Here is a 20,971-nt window from a genome sequence, read left to right on the forward strand (position 1 = left end):
GACATTTCCTGGACATTAATCTGAGATTACAGTCAAAAACTACAGCGTGACAAGCGGGGATTACTGTCTCCTCCTGTCATATTTTTATTTGGCAGGAACATGGTATGATCACACCTCGGGTATTATCATCATTCTCGCCCACTGTATCGTATCCATGCATGTGGCGCTGATAAACACTAGGTAGTTTTTTAAAAAGGTGACTTCTAAGATGCTATTTTCAACGGCAGCTGATATATTTTCTGTCATTAAATTAAAAACGTGAAAAATAATGTATTGGATTTCTTCAAAATTGTATCGTTATCACATTCATACTCCGATTACCAATTGTTTCATGTGGTGAAAAATGCCTTTAATTATCTTCCAATCTTTGTTTATATTGTAGATTTTATGCAGTTGTATAATTGCATGTCTTCCTTATGATTTTGTAGCACCTAGTTTGACTATAGAGGCGACATGAAATGGTACATGGCCTGGATTGTCAAGTGAAACAAGCCAGCTAATGATGCCTCATTATGTTGCAGAATTATTATTTTTTACATCAGAGCAGACTGTGTTATTTAACAGCATGCAATCTGACAAAAACAAAACAAAAGATGAATGAAAATAAGGATGCAGGTCCCTAAAAGCATGCCTAAAAGCCGGTGGCTGGCTCCCTGTACTCCGCAGATTGGCGGCTTAAAGAGAAGAATGGAAAAACACTCATGTGAAAGTGTGAAAATTCTTTAAAATATGATGAAGCCAAGACTGAAGGATTAACAAAAACAGAAACCTAGCCAAAATAAAAATCACCACACTTGTTCCGACCAATTAGATACATTGTATCTCACAACATTGTTTCCCCCCAGTCAATTCTTACAGAACAAAATGAATTGTAGGCTGTTGAATGTGCTGTCACGAGTATGTGAGACAATGCACCAATAAATCTAACATAATTTGGGATGTTCATATAAGCAAACTGGCCTTGGCCAGACAGAGGAGATTTGAGTCATCACTTTGGATATGGGTTCACCCTGCCTTGAACTGTGGAGATGGGAGAACCATAAGGGCGGCACACCATCTGCTGGACTCCATTGTTTTTTTTTTCTCACCGCATCTAAATGAAATCATCCTTTACTAAAAGATCAAACATCTTTTTTGCACCCACCTCTACTCAGCCATCCTCAAACCGGATACCTGGTTTCGTCCAAACTTGGTTAATTGTCTTGCGTCGTTTGTAGATCAAACAAAGCTTGTGTAAGGCGATGTTTTACAAAAAAAATGGTGAGAGAGTATTGATTCAACCTCTTATTGAACATGTGCAGGGGTGGGAAAGAGGCTACATCGCAATCCGCTGCCTCCTGCAGCTGCCCTCTTTGTTTCAGCGCAGCAGTTTCCAGCAAATGCATTTTTAAGAACAGGAAATAGCTTCAAAGACAAGTGATGTGTGCTCTTACCCTGTAATCTTCACTGAAAGTAAAGTCAGTATTTACTAAATGAACAGCTGATTGCAGATAATAGCAAGTGTTTTAGTCCCTGGGCACTGTAAAAAAAATCGGTGCAATTCCTGAAGTACCAGATGCATTGTTTGTCTGAATGTTCAAAGGCAAAATGGTATGGTTTTGTGGTGGTTCAATCACTTCAGCACTCGCTGCATGAATGCACAATGACACTGTGTACTGTATGCCACTTAAGAAGTTAAGTGATTCTGGTTTAATTTAATCTAGGATGTGACAAAAAGGCAGTTGAGTTGAGGCATAATTCCAAGTTTTAGATAACAAAAATTGCGACTGAATTTCTGCCATTTGGTAATTTTAAACGTCCTGTGAAGTGCTCTGGATAACGTTGCAGCATTGAAGTGGCTAACAACATGTAGCGTTTTGGAATTTTGTGTTCCTTTTTGTCTCTTTTTCATCAAATTGCGTGAGTTCTTTCACTAAATAGTGAACCTGGTGTGAGCAGTTCATAACAGCACTAACAGCAGACTAATAGCTCCAATTCAGTATGTGCAACATTTCTTGAAGTACGGATGGCGAAAAATATTTTGGAAAATGCAAAAGAGGAAACACCAGATCCGATTGATGTTTTTGTATGTGTTTTCATTCATGTAATCAATCACTAGCCACATTTGCATCTGATAAGTCCAAAGGTGATCTCCAGGGAAATACTACTACAGTACATACACCCCCTTGACATTAAGCCTCCGAGCTGGCATCCTCTATTGAAATATGCTCTCTGCTTCGGAGCTGCCCGGCTGTCAGGGAGAAGGGCACTCACTGTATAACTGCATATAAACATAACACAAACTGCCAAGTGTGATAATACTTATCATTGTCGATTATTGTAGCTGGAAGAAACTCTGCTTTTGTTTTTTTCCTACTGCAAGGCCGTTATTTTTAGCCTTAGCACTCGTTTTAGTTCTTCCCAAAAACCTGAGTGTGGGATTGAATGTGAAATACTTTTTTAGGTCATTAAATGTTAATGAGTAAATGTCCCCAGGTGGCTTTGGAGCCATGTAAGTATAACATAAGATAAAATACAATACACCCCTCTATCTCTTTCTTTCTTTGCTTTTTTTATACTTTGAGATCAATAACTGAAGCAGCAGTTTCAAATGCAACACATCAATATAATTTGACAACTTTATTTTTTAACGACTTTCTCCTCATATAATGTTATGATTTAAAAAATAAACCAAATGAAGGGCAATCACACAAACAGACCAAGCTTACTCCCTGGTTTCCTGCATGGACGGTCAGTAATACTCAGCAGCTCTGACTCTGTAGTCTACAGGATGGATTTTTTATTTATTTTTTACTCTAGCCACTGTGTTTTATCTGCTTGGCCTGTCAACACCGTGCAGTGTATGCGGTGACGTAGGGACACGGTGAGCAAAACCCCCCGAGGTCTACTCTGCCACTTGAGCTCCCCTCGTTGTCGACTCAGCATGTCGGACAAGCTCCCTGGGTTGCTACACTGCCTCGGCTGACACACTAGGTGGTTAGTATGTATGAGTGTGCGCGCGTGTTACGGGGTCAGCGGTTGCCAGAGGCCGGTCATTCGAGAGGCGGGCGAGGTTCCCGGCGACCACCTGATGTGCGGCCCCCCCCTGCGCTGTGTGTTGTCACACGTTATCATCACTATGAGAGGGAGACGGAGAATAAAACATGGGAAACAAAGCAGCAACAATGATGTGGTAACCATTATGCAAAGGTTAATACTTTGAATAAATGATGTTGCTGTTTTAATTTATGTTTAGAGGGTTATGTTAGGGATATTATCAACATATGGCAAAGGGGTGACTTTACAAGCATAGTGATGCTTGTACTAGTACTAGTAATTTGTTATACAACTAGGGCACTACTATTACTGTACATAAGCCCTGTTTAAAAAATGTAAATGAATGCGGAATTCCCATTGTTTAACATCTAGAGCTGGCAAAAGGCAGTGAATATTCTACACTACGCTATATACTGTACCAACACCATCCATTCTGAAAAGCACCCTCGTATCTACAGTAATGAACTGTGCAAAATTATGCATGCGATTAGAGTTTTGTTGAACAAGCCATTTGAGTACGAGACATAATAGCCCCCGAATTTTATGGCTAGATTTACAAGCAGTAATCAACTCAGAGTCCCCTCGCCAAATCTCATTCTGTGTGACTGGTGTTCAAGAGTGATTATTTTTTGTTAATACTCCTGTAATTAAATGGATGCTTAGACTCTGAGTGATTACAGTTCCTGACGAGTAATTGCTCTGTGGCTCAGATCATTGCGAGAATGATAATCAAATGCGCAGAGTTTTGTCCGCGTGTCCTGAGAACAATGGAGCGGCTGTGAGTCATCGTTCTGGCAAAAATCAGATGATGAACAGTCCTTTTGAACACTGACTGTAATGACTCTAGATAACGATTAGTAGTCATTTGCCTTCGCATGTGTGTCAGTTTATATACTTTTGTGACGTCTACCTCAGACCTATTTATTATTATAACATTTGTGTCAGTGAAATTGAAAAATAAAAAATTGCAATCCTGCTTTCCGCGTCCTCTGAGCAATCGTGGCATCGGGCAAGAAACAGCCTGGCTGCCTCATAGCGTCACACAACACCTTATGGACACACTGCCCACATATCTGAGCGCATGTATGCGTACTGAGTAAACTTCACAGGCAAGTTGGGATCTTCACTTTGCATAAGCACTATCACAACGTGAAAGGATGGCATTCACAAAAGCTGCTATTTATTCCACTTTTCACTTGAGAAACAATAGTAGGCACATCAATAGCTCTTTAGGAAAAGCTAGAAGCAATGATATCTTGAATAGCTGCCACAAAAACAGAAAATCCGCCCTGTTTTTTTGGCTCTGATATTCTTCACTAACCTGGAAAATAATTGCAACTCTCAGTTGACAGTTCCGCTCTGCCACAGCGCTGTTTTAAGCCATGGTTTGAGCTCTGTAGAAAACACCAGGGCCAAGTAACTACCCATCACCTTGATGATCCTTGATATCCCACAGCTTTATCAGCTCCACAAGGACTCACAGTAAAGGGGAGGCCAAAGACGCAGTTGTTAGGGGGGAAAAGAATACATAAATGGGCGTTTTAAAGAAAGAAAGGAAAATGATGAAAATTGATATTTTAATCCTGGTGGTGTCAGTTGCACAGCTGAAATTGTAGTGTTATTAGATTGAGGACAGAATAACATTATAATTATGTGCTTGTTGGAGGAGCAAATTTGCTAACATTGTGTTGCAGCAGCAAATTGCTCAGTTCATTTGCAAGAGTGTAAAGCTGCAATTAGCATTTGATTTACGGAGAAATGTATTTAATCATCTTATCACGCGAGCATATCCCTCATTGATTCCTACCCGGGTAAAACTGGAACCTCGGCAAAAATCATGAGAGAATTTACTAGTGTATTCATCATGGCAGGGTTTTGTTACAAATTAAGAGGTAGGAGACATTTAAAAGGGGAGTTGTGATTCAGGGAACAAAGACAGGACGCATGAAACAATGTGCTTTAAGGTTGGATTGACAGACAAGAAGTGCCCTGCTGTCTTAATTGGAGTGGGGACTGGGGAGAATGTAGCTAAATCATCCATTTAAAATTATTATAAATTCCCTGTGATAATACTCCTTGAAAGAAATAGTTCAACAATTTGGAAAATGTGCTTTTTTGTTGCAGAGAATTAGATGAGAAGGTTGATACCAATTTCAGGTATAAGAGAGATGTTGATCGTCTGATTTAGTTTTGGGGAAAAAGCAAAATATTTACCAAAATGTCTAACTATTCTTTTAAGCTTGAGACTGGGACTGTATTTACCAACTAGCTTGCCAATTTGTTAATATGTCAGTTAGGGGGTGCATTTTTATAACTCAGGAAAGGCTGACAAAGTTAGCAGGACAACCCCAGTGTCCTATTCCTGCTGGGTGTGGTGTGCAACATTTACTGTATTTTTACTTCCCATTGATAAAAAGGGTATTTCTGCTCTATATTTATTGTCGCTGGGTAACTGTTCAGTCTTTGAAGACCAGGCTTTGGTGAAGAGGGTCTCTCTCCTATCTCCAGGCATCCCCAGGGTCCAAGCCCCATCTCTTTGACCTGTTTCTTTCTCTCTATATATATTTTTTTTCCATCAAGACTCACTCAGCTGTATCTGTCTTATTTCAGTTCCCAGACCCTCTGGGATGCTCTCATTCCCATTGCTCAGGCTAGCTTTGATATTGTTGATACCCCCCTCTGCACACAGGTGCAGAGATAAATTTATAGCATGCACATATAGAAGGCAATTTTGTAACCATTCTGACAAATACAGTATGAAAGCAGGAATCCGCTATTAAAGACTAGACATTCAGCCGTATGTTGTATGTAATGAACAGCAAGCATGAAAAATGCATTTCCCACACAGTAAATAAATGTGATTCCATGATAAGATAAATTGTCCAGCTCCAATTTTATGCATAAACATTCCACTTTGCAGGCTGAACATCTAAACAGTCCATTTATTTAGTGAGAAAGATGGAAATGGTCAGCTAAAGGGCTGCATATACAACGCAGAATTATTCTTATATTAAGCAAGGATTTTCGTGCCTATTACTTATGTGCTCGGCAGAGGACATGTGCAGTGGGTCCAAAACGTGCAGGAAATTGTAAGTGTCGAAAAGTGACTTTAAGGTGACTTCACGCTTAAACCTGATTTTTTTTTGTGCGTAATGTTTGCCAGATAAATCTCCACGTAAGTCTCCACCTCACAAGGCAAAACCTGGCGTGGAATAGCCACTAATGACTTTTACATATCCAAAACCCTTTTAGCTCTCAGAATGTAAGAGTAACAGGATTTCACGCGATGTAAAATCTGGGGTGTGAGCAGCAGTAGCAGTGCATCATGATTAAACGCTTGCGTGGGTCGGAGCGAATGATCTCTGCATTTGTCACCAGAACAGAGCGTAGCGTCCATCAGAGCTTGCCAGCGGAGGTGCGTCTGCCACTGAGTGGGAACAGAACAGGCCAGATTGTGTGGGGAGGGAGGCCTTGGCACATGACCAGGTGCATCTGAAGCCTCCTCTGATCCTCCAATGTGCTGTTGAGCTGCTCCATTCCCCCAACACAACGCCAAACACCTGCTTGGCCCGATTGTCAGACCGAAAGCTCTGTTATTGACGTGGGCCGTCCAAATGGTGAGGCACTCTGCTTTCATCAGCAACTAGTAATGAGCAGGGAGATGGGCGATTGATACTGAGTCTGAGAAGGTTTGGAGGAGATGGAGACTTCATGTGGTCAATTTCATATTCTGTTTAGGGGAAATTGCTTGGAATCGTGCGATGTGACAACCTCACCTGTATTTATTTTTGTGCAAATACAAGGACACTTATTTTGAGTTTTGCATCACTGTCTTCCTCCCAAAAACTATAACAAAACACGTGCTATTTAAAGGAAGATGTCTTGTTGACTGTAAATGCAAATGCACCGTATGAAATATTGGCATCGGCCGCGTTGAAATATTTATGTGACTACTATCTATGATAATAAATTGGGCTTTAAATGCGAGGGTGTGGGTCATCATCAAAGGAATGCGTGGTCAACAATGTGAGTTGCCTGTGATGGAGTAGAGATGCATTCCGCTAATGAGAAATTCTGAAGGGAGGCATCCGTCAGATGGAGAACTAATGCCCGATTCCCTCTCATCACTCGTAGCAATGCCAAAAGATGACTGAGGCACAGCAATATAACATTCTAATTGAAGGCATATTTCAGAGGACAACAATGTGTGCTTTGGGGAGCCCATATATATTTTTTGCCACCATGTTACGGCACAGTACAGGGGGATATGAATGGATAATACAGTCTTTATGTTGAGCCTATTGGTCACTAAATGACAGGAGTCTGTGACAGCCAAGATGTGAAGTTGTTGGGGCAGCAGGCAGCTTGCAGAGTGGCCGATCACAGCATTTGGCAGGAGCGTAATTGATGGTATAAAAACAAAAGTGACGGCAGTTGTTTCGGCTCAACGACGACGGTGAAGGCGTGTTAGACAAAGATGTCTGGAGTGGAAGGGGGTTGGGGGGAGTAGGAGGGGTGGTGACAGATAAATGAGGCCATCGCTAGCTGAGGGAGGAGGAGGGGAGGAGAGGGCTGCTAGCGAGCTCCCTCGCGATCTGTACCTGCCAAGTCCCTACCCTGAACAGCTGCTCGGAACTCTGAGGATGTGTAGCAGCTCGCTCCCTCACCACATCCATCTTTTACTGCTTCTAATCCAACTGCTCTGAGATCTGTTTGAGGTGTTTGATGCGGCATTTTTCTCTTCTCAAGACCGCGTTATTTTAGCGCCATGACTCCCATGCAGTATTCATCGACGCAACACAAAACCTTTTACGTGGTATCACCCTCCAAATTCAGTCCTATTGGGTATCTGCTGTGATGAACTAGCATGAATGTCTTTCATCCTTTTTTCATCCTTTGATTGGACGTCATTTAAACACTGCAAGACTTTGTGTGCGTGTGATAGCAAAAAAAAAAACATTTGCTTTGTGAGCTGTTCTCACACATTTCATACTCACCCTTTCCATGATGGTGTTTTGACAAGCTTGCACCTGCCTTGCTACACTAGAAATAGTTTGACTATTATTATCATGTCTGATTTCAGCCTCAGCATGCACAGCAAAATACAACACTCCTCACTTGTCATGTTTCTGACTCACCCTACCCCCCATGCCCCTGGTGCACAAGCTGATGGTCACTTACAAGCTGCCGCCTGCCATTCACATCGGCTCTGTATGAGTTGCACCTGCAGTGGGGTGTTATGTAACAAGCCCGTCGGAGAGCCGTTCAACATGCCCTGCATTTGCAATGATGCCCTGCCGATAAAGACATTCTGTCGTCCAGGGCACATGTGTGTTCTCCTATTCATAAACTAGAAAGGGTTTCAATTAGGCATTTGTGGCTGGACTCCCAGAGGTTTGCGTGTTTAAATGAGATGCCTCTGTGGGGAAGACGATGGAAGCGATCTCTTTAAAAGATGCCGGAGACTAGCAAGCGAGAGATGATGAAATATATCTTCATATTTACAGTCAATTTTCGAGTTGTTACAGTGTTTTTTGCCACATTTCTTTCTTTTGGAAGTTTGAACAATGCCAATTCTTTTTACATTCCTTGTTGAGCTACATATATCTTTGAGAAACCCTGCTGTGAGTATTAAGGTTGATTGCTAAATAAGTTCAAATAATTTCACGGTATCTATTGTTAATTCTTGTGACAGCTAATATCTTAATTTGACGTGTTGAAGTCCAAGCCTTCACTGGGTGCTCTAATGCAAACAGAAGCCAACTCAATAATTAATGATAATGTAAAACTCCATGTCAACATGCAACGCTAGCCGTTTAAATCAACCACAAAGGAAGTAGAATGCTGTCCCTCATGTGAGCACAAAAAAAATAAAAAATAAATAAAAAGCGATGCTTATTGTGACGCTTTTACGAAGAAATTGCTGCATTTAGCCACCAGTCACACGGCCAGCACCCAACTCTTTGATAGATCCACAGGGCACTCCAACCAGGGCTGTATTAAGTGCGATCGGGCCATTACTCAGCCTGTGATTGCAGCAAAGCTCTGACCTGAATAGAGAGCGCTGATGAGCTCTTTGTTGTGTGGAAGTAAGAAATATATTTTTTTCGCTGTGACGTCAATAACTTGAAGGTGAAGAGAGAGTAGATGCGCTTCGGTAGAAGATGCATTTTTGGAGGGGATTTTTTTGTCAGCTCGAGAAGAGCTATGCTCTTATGCTCTCAATACTACAAGAGATGCATTAGTTTAGACATAAATTGCTCTTAAAAACTAAATGTGGTTGTCCTTGAACAAGTTAACCCTCATGGCAGGAAAAACAAGGTAAGAAATATGTGCCATCTGGCTGCTTCTTTTGCTGTTCCTCAGCAGACAGTCCAGCATAGTCTGCCACAGTCTATTTAATATGCAGAAGTTGTTAGAAGTCATCCTCTTATTTTATGTGTTCTGTGGTCACTCTGAGAGACAAACAGCTTGGCCTTCTCTTTAGCCTCTGGTTTGGCCTGCCTGATCTCCACTGCCTGGAAAATTAATACAAATTACAGGTCAAAACCTCCATTAAAAGCGACCCAGTTTACTGTTTATTCAACTGTACTACTTCACCAAAAATGCATAATAATTGAATCCTGTAAAACATATTTTTAATAAAATTAAAAAGTGAGAACTACTTGGTTTTTTGTTGCTCCAATATTGAGAATGCGCTCAGTACTAAAACCCAATGAGTAACATTTCTAATTCGGCAGTTATTGATCATAAGATGACATGAAGTGGACTAGGGCTGCAAGAATCTCAACAAAGGACCACTCAAAAAGAGACTGAGAGGACTGGGACATAATTGTGTTCAACAATACTTTATCCATTAAAGGAATTCATCGCAAAACATGTCACCTTCCACCAACCGGTGCCTGTTTTGTATATTGTCATCATACAGACGCTGGATGTATAGGAAATAAATAGGGTCGGTAGACAGAAAAATTATGTTTCTCAGACCTTTGTACTTCTTTAATAGCATCGCTGTAGTGTACAATATGTACTGGCAGCTTACAGACACGCTTGAGCAGAGCCTCTAAGATGACAGTCCTTTGTTCATGACTGTAATGTGATAGAACTCTGAACCATCAGTGCATCTGCATTTAGACCTGCCACAAACAACCCTATATCAGGATCCCGCCATCGATTTGCATAATTGGAGATTGTGGCTGGGTGCTTATTATTCATTGACATGACACCGCAGAGAGGCAGATGGAGACATCCACTCAACTGACTGTTCCAGTTTCTGTAGGGTCGGGGTGGCTAGGTCTTAGCTAAAAGGACCTCAAGAAAACACTAAATCTAGGTCCATTTTATTTATTTAAATATATTTTATATAGTGCTGGATTTTAAATTGATATGCAAGCCCACGTAGCGAACAGCTGGAAAACAACCGAGCAAAGTGGGCTTACTTCTGTTTCACCCAACACAAATTTGAGGCTTTCAAAAAACTAGCAATGTGGTTTACCAGCCAGCAGGCCTCTAAATAACCTGAAGAACACAGAGCACCTGACTGGGATGAGACAGCACTGACTGACTGACTGACACATCCATCTCCCCTGCTATCTGTCTGACTGAGGGAGGGGAGCCATCGCGAACCCCTCATCCATGAAGAAGAGAGCACTGTTTATTAGTGAGGGGAGACGGAGAGAGAGAGGAAGAGGGGGGGATGGGACGATGAAGGGGAGAAACAGAGATTGCATCGTCTCAATTTAAGTTTGATGAAGGACACAGTGTCTCCTCGGGATAAGCAGAAATCTATGTCACGTTGGCATGGTTAAGACTTCAAAGGCGTACGGTGAAAATGTGCCGTGACTTGAAATGGTCTGCGTATGCAATTCAGTAGCGACACTGAGCAGGGTAATCTTCTCCTTTCGGCCCTTATATTCCTTCGGGATCGAATGCAAAACCAGTGTTATGTCAGCAAAACCCTTTTATTGTGGTTCACATGCATATTAAGAAAAAAAATATCAGAAAAAGTGATGTTATTGTATTTATTATTTTCGGCTTAAATGGGGGTAGTATGTCTTTTTTGGAAGAGCAGGGGAGGGTCTTTTATTTTTTTAATTTGCTTATTATTCTTGCTTTTTATCGTCTAGATTCATACTTAATTTCACCCTTGCAGTACAGTTAATAGTTAAACAGTAAAAAGTTATAGTCCTGTATCTGTACAGTTGTCATTATGCCCATTATATAAGTTGGTAAGAGAACCATTATGTTAATTTTAGGCCCCATTTTCATCTAGTATTGATATGAGACCTGTATTGAGATACTATTGGTTAGCTGGATAATTAAATCCAATCTATGAGTCTTTGCATTTCACATGTTTTTGGAATGCATTCCTGTATCTCGATTGTGGCCGCATATTGGAACAATGCAAATTTTCCAGGCAAGCTTTTGCCAGGCTTGCTTAAACCAGCAGAGGTGAATGTAGGTGACAAGAGAAGAAGTTAGGTGTCTTATGGACTTTTGTGCTTGGCTGAGATCAGATCAAAATTCGAGACTGGCCATCTCCAAATAATGGGGGTAATATAATCTCTATTTGCAAGTTCCGCGTTCCCATGTAGAATCTGTAAGGACAAGATTTTGGCATTTGAAGCGTTCTGGCCCAGTTTGCAGTTCGAGTAGTAGTGACCACTCACGTTCGAGTAGAAAGAGCAAGGGGTGGAATGCATTGGCCGAAAACAATCTGGGAACCCATAGGCTGTATTGTTATGATGATTTAGATTTTTTACTGGTTTAAAATTAGAACTTGTGAAACAATCTGGTCGTACAGGTCATCTCCAACTCCGACTCCCATCTTGCATCTCAAGTAGCTAATCGGACTTTAAACAATAGGCTCGAAAAAAGGAAGTCTTAGCCCCGGATATCCGCAGGCTATACCTAAACCCCAGAAATATAGCCCCTTGGCCCCAGAGGCTTATCCATTATCAGACTGATAGCTGATGGGTTCCGAGATTGGGTGTAGCATTGCTGGGGAGGGTTTAGCTTTTCTTTTTTTTGGCAAATGAAACATAAAATGTAACCTCTCTCCCTAATAACTTTCTTACAGTCCCTAAAGAAAACAAAGGTATAATGTGTTGTGGAAGTAGTTAAAATGCCATTTAAGAAGGGGGTTATATTACTATTTTACAAGAAAGGTCTTCTTCTCCCAAGTGCAATGATGCTGCGCTTTGAAAATATCACTCGACTAAGTGAGCAATAAATGTAAGTTTGCACTATAGCCTTAACATTTATTACTGCACAGGCATTGTCATGATGCGTCCAACAACAAAAAAAATCTCCAAGAGTGACAGCAGAGGTTAGACAATGGTATGTGGTCTGACGTATGAATCCCACTTCTGGCACTGTAGTTTGGCTGAGAAGGCATTTTCTAATTTCAGAAACCTGAGGTTGCCACAAATGATTTATATAGCAGGTCCTCTCAGCCAACAAACCTTTCAAAGCTACATTTCCTGTAAAATTAGTGCCAGAGAGACATTACATTTTTATCCAGGACATACATAGATCACATAAATGTTCTGCTGTTTGCTTTATACATGGACATAACATTTCACAGAAAGCTGCCCTAAAATGTGTGTTTATGAACAGATCAATCAATACATCTGACCTATTACCTGCAAGGGCTTGTCATGGGTACTATTTCAGGTTTACAGCCTTTCAGCGTGAGAGCTCTATTGATTGCTCGCCTCCAGGAACACTTCTGGTGTAAGGACATGAAGGAGGAGTGGGTGTGGGGGGTGGAGGAGGAAATGGTTCATCTCCTATTATTGGAGTTGTGGGGATTTTGATCTGAGGTTTGCCAGGACCGCAACAGCACTAATGTGTGACACAGCAGTGCCCGGAAGGATTTTCTTTGTCAGTAGTGATAGCAGTATTAATAAGATGATGTAACTTGAAATTAGAAAAAAAAGAATCAAGTCTGAATGGAGAAATATTGAAATGGAAAACAGGAAGAATCGGAATGGTCAACAAAGCAGTGAAACACTTTTTGTACAGCAAAAGGCAGCTAGTCCTACTAAAGATAAGCCGTACAACAGTGAGGAAGATAAGGGTCAAGATAGTGTTTATGACAAGACAATGACAATGAATATTTTACAATGAATCAACATGCAATATTGTTGATGAAAAATGACGAGGCTAATTTGCAAGAATAAAAACTTAACACATGTATTTTTCTATTTCCGTTGACAAAAAGGGGACACCAATTATCCTTTTTTTGTTTGTTTTTTTAAGCGGCATTTTCGTGCCATGTGCTGAATACTGCATAGACAGTACACAATGAGTCAGTCAGGAGACTCGGAGTAACTAACTTACTTCAGTTAACGTTAACAATGACAACAACTGGGCTTGGGAGAAAGAAAACGTCACTTGACTTGAAAACAAAAAAAAATACTTCAATCTCTGTATTTTTGTTGCTTTGACAGTTTGAGTACAGTGTGACATTCCACAAACTGAAGTTAAAAAATCCTCCTCTGAAGTTCAGAATAAAAGATGGCATCCTTACTGTTATGTGCTCATGCTATTTCACAGTGGCTCTGAACATGAAGCTGTGCACCTCAGAACTTGCTTTGTCACACCCGGGGAAGCAGGCGTTTTGATGAAATCAGGCCCAGTGTGTCTGAAGCGTCACGGTCAGTGGGACGCCTACCTATGCAGTGAAACACTAAGCAGTTTTGTGCTGTCTGGCTTGGCAAACCGTGTATTTGTTTCAGATCGCTGATTCCCATGGATAAGCATTTAAGTGTTTGAAGATTCTGGACAATGAGAATAAAAAACAAAGAGCACAACACAGCAACGATGCACTGTTGCACGATAGTATGTTGTTTTTAGACCAACCGTCACTTGTCTTACTGTTGAGGTAAAGTAACATTTCCAAAGATGGAAATTGCTGTCCCTCACAGAGCTGCACTGTTTGTGCTTCCTTATATTGGATTTAGTAAAGCAGCAATTGGTGTGGATGCTAAACAAAAAATGAAGGACTCAGCAAAAGAACGCGTAGAGCATACAGATTAACACCTGGCTCTCAGTGCTTATGGGAAAGAACACAGGCTGAATTTGTGTACACAGAGGAGACATCACATGAGAATACTGTATAGCTGCTGAAAATGATAATACTAGCGATTATGTCGACTATTAAGAAACAAAAGAGGAACGAAGACCGACAGCAATCAACACCTTTGCTGTTCCCTACATTAAAATACAGCCAGAGTTGTCATCAATCAATTTCATTTTCACTCCCACTGAAGTATCTGTGAGGCAGTGCCAGTGCACTGCAGAAATACACATCACAAACATCAACCACAAACAAGTTCAGAAGAGATACTTCAGAGGGTCTTTCAAGTGAAATGGATGGATGAGGAAAATTAGTTTCTGACCAGGGAGGAAGGAGGTGGGGGTTCTCTTAGCAAGTGCCACTGAAATACAATATTCATTTGCGAGAGTTTACTTTTTTCTCTCTGGTTTGAGTGTCAGGCCGCATCTTCTTACAGTCTAGAAAGAAAATGTAATTTGATCTGTTTGGTTGTATAGAAGTATTAAGAATAGCCATGTTAACATATATTCCTTTATAATAGTGGTCATTTGGTACATTGTGATACAATATTTAGATTATAGTCAAACATGTATGTTCCAAACAGTAAAACTATCTGTAAAATCTATAAATCTGTAAATTTACAGCTATTTCTGTCAACGGATTTTGTGATTATATCCCGAATCCAAGTTTAAGACTGTTTAGTGATTTATTGAGATTGAAAGCGTGTCCTTGACCTTGGAAACAGCAGTTGGCAAAACATTCTCACTGCAAGGACCATTAGTTTTCTAAGTTATTGATATTGTTTTGCCAACTGCTATTTCCAAGGTCAAAAGAAAACTTTCAATCTCAATTTTTGGGCCATCATAGATGAGATGTCCTTAAAACGACAAGGAATATGGAAACCTAAAATCTGTATTTCTAAGACAGCAAGGGGACTTTATCCTACATCTATCCTGAATTGATTTTTAAAGACAGCTTTACAGACTGGTAAATTCATCTTTCTACATTTGGCAAGTTTTTATCTAATTATCCAATTGATCTAAATTGGGTTCTCCTTATCCTGTTAATGTTATCACAAACATTATTCTAGTCATTCTCATGCTAATGGCATGTGCACCTCATTACTTCACTTAAGGCATCTACCCACTAATAGATAGTAAATGTATGACGTACCATCCTCTATATAGTGTACTTTATAGTTCTCAGTGGTGTTGTATTAGTAGTACTTTTGGTTTTCTTTTTAGTGTACCTACAGCCATTCCACCATAACAAATTGTTATAATTGTTGTAGTGTATTTTATTTTCTGAACCACAGAACAGACGGAATATTTGAAAAATTTAATTTCTCTGAAGAAAGGATCCATACTTGTGAAGTTATGCCTTTGGTGAAAATATTCCAAGTATGAGCAAGACAACTCCAAAACATTTTAATCATGGCCATAATTGATAGGGTGGACCGTCTCTGTGAATTAATGAATCCAAAAGGGGCCCTTTGATGTGAGCGGGACTGTGACATTCAGATTTGTGCTTGACTGAGTCTGAACCAGATAGCTCCTCCAAAATAGCTGACTTTAGCATTGGCCGACCGCCATCCATCACATTTGATATCAGACTGCAGACAGGTAGATTGATACACCCGATACATATTTCAGAGGGATCCAACAGAGGAAGCCTTTACTTCAAGGCAGCTCATGGTGCCTAGCTTTAATTAAATCTAAATGTATAATGATTACAGATCAGTAGGTTTCTATTAGAGGAAAAAATCTACTAACCTATGTCAAAGGGCAAGGTAGCGTATCTATGTGGCCGTTCACTTGGTACAGTGACCTTTTAAATTTAGATTCAGTTACCACATGGTTTTGTGGCAGTCTACAAAACTTTTTCATCCCGACCCAAGATAAAATGATTTACCCTACAATTGTTGGAGCACTGTGTAATATCTGGCACCGTATAAGAGAGAGCTATAATGGCTGGTAATAGCATTAGGCATAGCTTTGTAAGCTAACAGGCAGCTGGCCTAGATGCCCCTGACGGGCACTGGCTGGCACTGCTGCGTCTTGTCGAGACTGCTTGGCCTCACAGGTCTACTGGGTAGCACGTGATGAGGTGGGGTTTCACATGGGTTTGATGAAGGTTCAGAGGCATGGCTGAGCTAAAACTGGGAACTTCCCAGGAACTTTCCATCCACCGCCCATAATTTAACCTATAAAATTACCTAGTTTAAGTATTAAGTATCAATGTCATTAGATTTCTTTCCTTCGTGGAAGTAAGGCAGCATAATGATGGCAGACGAAATGGAAAGAAAATTTTGCCATTATGTCACTAACCCATATGGTCAAATTAGCCGTTGGTCCAAGCAAATGCAAATTCCAGCTGTTGCTTGCTGCACTCGATCTCCTTAATAAGGTTAAGGGAGCGGGCTCCAGGATTACTCCTGATGCAGCTAAAGACAGATGGAAATAGGACATGACCTCAATAAATGCTGAAAGCTCAGGGTGTTCTGAATGCAAAAGAGATCATCGAGCACTAGAGAGGATTCCTCCGCCATTGGAGAAATAAACAGAACTTAATTGACTCAAAAAAGACACATCATCACACTTTGCTAAATAGGCACATGGACGATGCACGAGCACAATCATTTCATCAACAGGGATGCCACAGAGAGATTTGCCAGACTACTGGAGCAGGTCAGAACAAATCCAGTTTGCACACATTGCTCTTAAGGGGGGACTTACATCATTAGCTGGATGAGGCATCATGGTTTTGGACACAGTGCACCTCAAGGCAGAGTGCATTTTGGCACATTTAAGAGAGCTTGGCAGCATGGTGTACTGTATAGCCTTTGGGAGAATCACATGCTCGAGATAACATGGGCTTGAAATCGTGCTGAGATAGACCTCCGCTTTCTGTTCAAAGTCAGTCAAGTAAGAAAGAAAGGTGACCTTCACACTCAGATCCTTCTATCTTAAGTATTAACAGCACTGTAAGCATGCTCAACACATTGTTGCCCGAGTCAGGCTGTGCACAGCATATTTTAACTCTCCGCCAACCGAGTGCTTCCTCACAGATGACATTAGCATACATCTTGTTTCTGCTGGAAAGGAACACTTTATTCTCCCCGAGATAAATCATTCATCAAGTGATTGACCTCTTTGTGGAGCAGTGATTCTAAAGGGATCCTGACCTGTCAAAGCTGATTTGTTTCAAATGTCAACAGGGCCACAAAGGTGCCCTCACTTGAACTCTCTGTGATGAGAGAAGTTAGCAAGAAAGACAGAGAGAGAGAGAGAGAGAGAGATTTACCGCTAGAGATGGAATTTAGCAGTCAGCATAAAGTCAATTTATCATCAACACGTTATCCTGCCCTCTCCTAAAAGAGTAGGGGAAAAAGAAGCACAACGCTTCCTCGATTAATGACCCTTCCCAAGTGCATCCAAAGGCATTAAATGCGTTGTTTTTTTCTCCTCTGCATTCATCTTTCACAAACCTAGAATTTATAAAAAAAAAAGTCAATTCTTGACAGTGATTTATAGTTTGCTTATAATGTATCACCTCGTACTAATATTTTAATTAATAAAAGTTTGATGAAATCTTAAGTTAAGAGGTAAAAAAATGAAAATGCTCGAAAATGTATCGTTTACATGTTGTACTACCTTGTCATTTCCAAGTGCCTTCATCATCTCAAGTGTTGATTGTAAAAATAAATGTTATATTCCTAGTTGACTAATATTCTAAGATAAACGGTCTTTGCTCTTATCTTCTGAAACTCCAAACATCTCATTGACCTGGTACATATCCACTGTGGAAAAAAGTTGTTTAAGGTTCAACTGAGAGAGCAGTACAGCAGACTGAACTGTATGGTTGATTGAAAGCACTGCTAGCAGACCTGATAGATACACCCATTCATCCATGAAACCTCCAGCACTTTGTCAAGTGTCAAATTACGCACCGGCAGAAAAAATCTATCCTAAGCCCTGAATGATCTTGTACTATGAAGTGACTTTTTAAGCATGTGAAGAATGAGAATTGCTGTTGCAAGATGTGGTAAATTAATTTGTGATATTTCTCAAGATCTATATCCTGTGATTTTTTGGTATATATCTATGGAACTGCACAAAAAATAACAGCCTCGGAGATCAAGTATTAATAAATAAATACTGAAGGCTGTTACCTGTGAGCAGCGTGTCGGTGTTTTTCTCAACCCTGAAGTGTTTTCTTTCCTTTTTTTTTTATATGATACTTTCTATTATGCTCTAATACATCATTGTAATTTAAAAACTAAAGATTATGTAAAACGTTTTTGTATTATACTTTTAATTCATATGTAATTATAATGAGAAGACAATCCTGTTTCCATGTCAAAAGGATTTTACTCCCTTTTCTCTAGTAATTGAGTTTATAACTAATAAGTCAATTTCACATGGAAAAATACAAAGAGAACAAGCCTGAGATGTCTGTGAAAATGCCAGAAAAAGGGGAAAGAATCTTTCAGGTCCCAGCAGATTTTTTAAAGGCCTTGATGATCCTTCCAAGCTAAACTTGGGATTATTTCCGGAGTTGGCAGTTCATCACGCTCACATGCGGGAGGCGCTGAGGGCGAGAGACTTGTCAGGAAGGCATTCTGCTGCCAATTAGTATCAATCGGGAGGGAAATAAGGGCTGCACTGTTGCAATTTTTATAGGGGGCTTTTTACCCTCCCGCAGCTACACTCCCCACACACACACACACACACACACACACACACACACACACACACACACACACACACACACACACACACACACACACACACACACACACACACACACATTACAGCTGTTTTCAACCCTTTATCTGAGTGATCAAACCTCTGAGCCATATCTGTGACAGGGTGTGCCTGATCATAATTTGTGGGATATAACATTAATTATCGTCCACTTTCTCTGTTGGTAAGAGAACAGAATTTTGAAGAAGAACTAAACCCTGGTGGGTTATATTATGTAAGTTCCTCATTAAGGAAACATTCAGTTTGGGTATTGGCTTTTTAAGTGTGACAGCAGCCGTGTTTTTTGTTTAAATGTGTTAATTATTTTAAGTTAACTGACGTTACTACCTTGTTTATACAACGTAACCTACTTGACCAAGGATCAAACGTAATCTTTTCCTAAACTTAACCAAGGAGGCCTATATTTGTGTCCCGTGTGAAGCCAAAAGTCTTATGTCAACTTATTTCCAATTACATAACGATACTACGTTGCATAAGTAATGTAACCTACTTGACTACATAACAAACATACTTATTTTAACACAAACCACGATTCTTTGCTTTACCTACCCAAATACTTGTGTTGCCTAAACCTAACCAAGTTGTTTTCTGTAAAAATAGATGTTTATTTTGAAATGACAATGTAAGGGAGAGCAGGAATATTTCTCTTTTATTCACAGACACACAGCTGTCATACAAAGTAGAATTTCCACTGAAAAACATATTGTGGTAGTTTGACAGTAAAGTGTCCATTTAAAAACATATGAGGTAGTTTGGCACTATAGTTTCTCAATTAAAACATATATATATATAAGCAGTTATGGTAAGTGGTAAGTGTTGATGTTTTAGGTGGTGACGTAGTTAGGCCTTTGAACCTCATATGGGCTCAGAGAAAATCGCTGCATTACTTTTATACTTTCCCAGGCTCTCCCCTATGCATGTAATTAGTGGAAATGAACACTTGCAAAACTGACGATAGGTCTGCTGACCAAGCTGCTGTATTTTACGGGTGGCAGAGAGAATGTGTTGGCAAATACAGGTTCAGGTACACTGTCATGTGTTGAGAGAGACACACATTGTGCGGTTGACCCTATTGCTGCACACTATTAAACACTGTGTCAAACCTCATTATATTTGCTCGAGACCCTGGAGGCTCGGGGACACCCGAGGTGCATCACATGCCAGAAAGCAAAGAAATATACACCTCCAACCATGGATGAATGCTTCATCCTCCTCTCTCCTGTGTATTCAGTGAAAGACTCCTCCCCAGTTAGCAGGGAGAAGTAGGGGGTCTGTCTGTGAAGGGAGCGTTGTATAGGAGTTGGAAGCATCCCGGTTTCTGATAATGTGATTAGCATTTTGTGCCGCTATAATGCTATTGTAAGCCACATTAGAGATGATGAAGGCTTGTGTCTATTTACAAGTAAGCTTAACAGCCATATTTACGTTGACGTAGTTCCCATAGTTCACTGTAATGTTTATCTGGCAGGATTCAGCTTCAGCCATGTGTCATATTAAAGTGAGGCCTATTTGAGACAAATTGTTTCAAATGTAGGTCTAATAAAGTAATGCATTAAAAGTTAGCTGAGAAAAATTGATATTCTTGTGTCTTTATGGTTAATAGTTGCAGGGGTCAGCAGCAAGTTATCTTAGCTTAGCATAAAGGCTTGGGGAAATAAGGTGAAAAGAGCTATCCTCGCTCTGTTCAAAGGCAACAAAATGTGCTCACTGCTCACTAATCAATGCATTGATTCCTGTTTGTTTAAGATGCATAAAAACTAAAGTTCAATTAACACTAAGTCAACATTTTATTTACATATTATTTTCACATTTAGGTGTATGTTCATATTAAACAAACAAGATATACGTGGTTAATTAGTGTGCATTTGAGGTGCTGGTATTTGGATTTTGTAACCTTTAGACAGAGCCAGGCTAGCTGTTTTCCTCTTCTTCCAGTTTCTAGGCTCAGCTAAGCTAACCTGCAGCTAGCTCCAGCTACATTTTTACCATACCAACATGACAGTGGTATCAAACGTCTCATCAAACATTTGGCAAGAAAGCTTAAAAATGACGCCATTCCTTAAAAGTTAATTCTACTGAGCATTTGATTAGTGGGTTGTTTAATAAG

The sequence above is a fragment of the Anoplopoma fimbria genome, chromosome 7, assembly GCF_027596085.1.
Source record: "Anoplopoma fimbria isolate UVic2021 breed Golden Eagle Sablefish chromosome 7, Afim_UVic_2022, whole genome shotgun sequence".
Lineage (NCBI taxonomy): Eukaryota > Metazoa > Chordata > Actinopteri > Perciformes > Anoplopomatidae > Anoplopoma > Anoplopoma fimbria.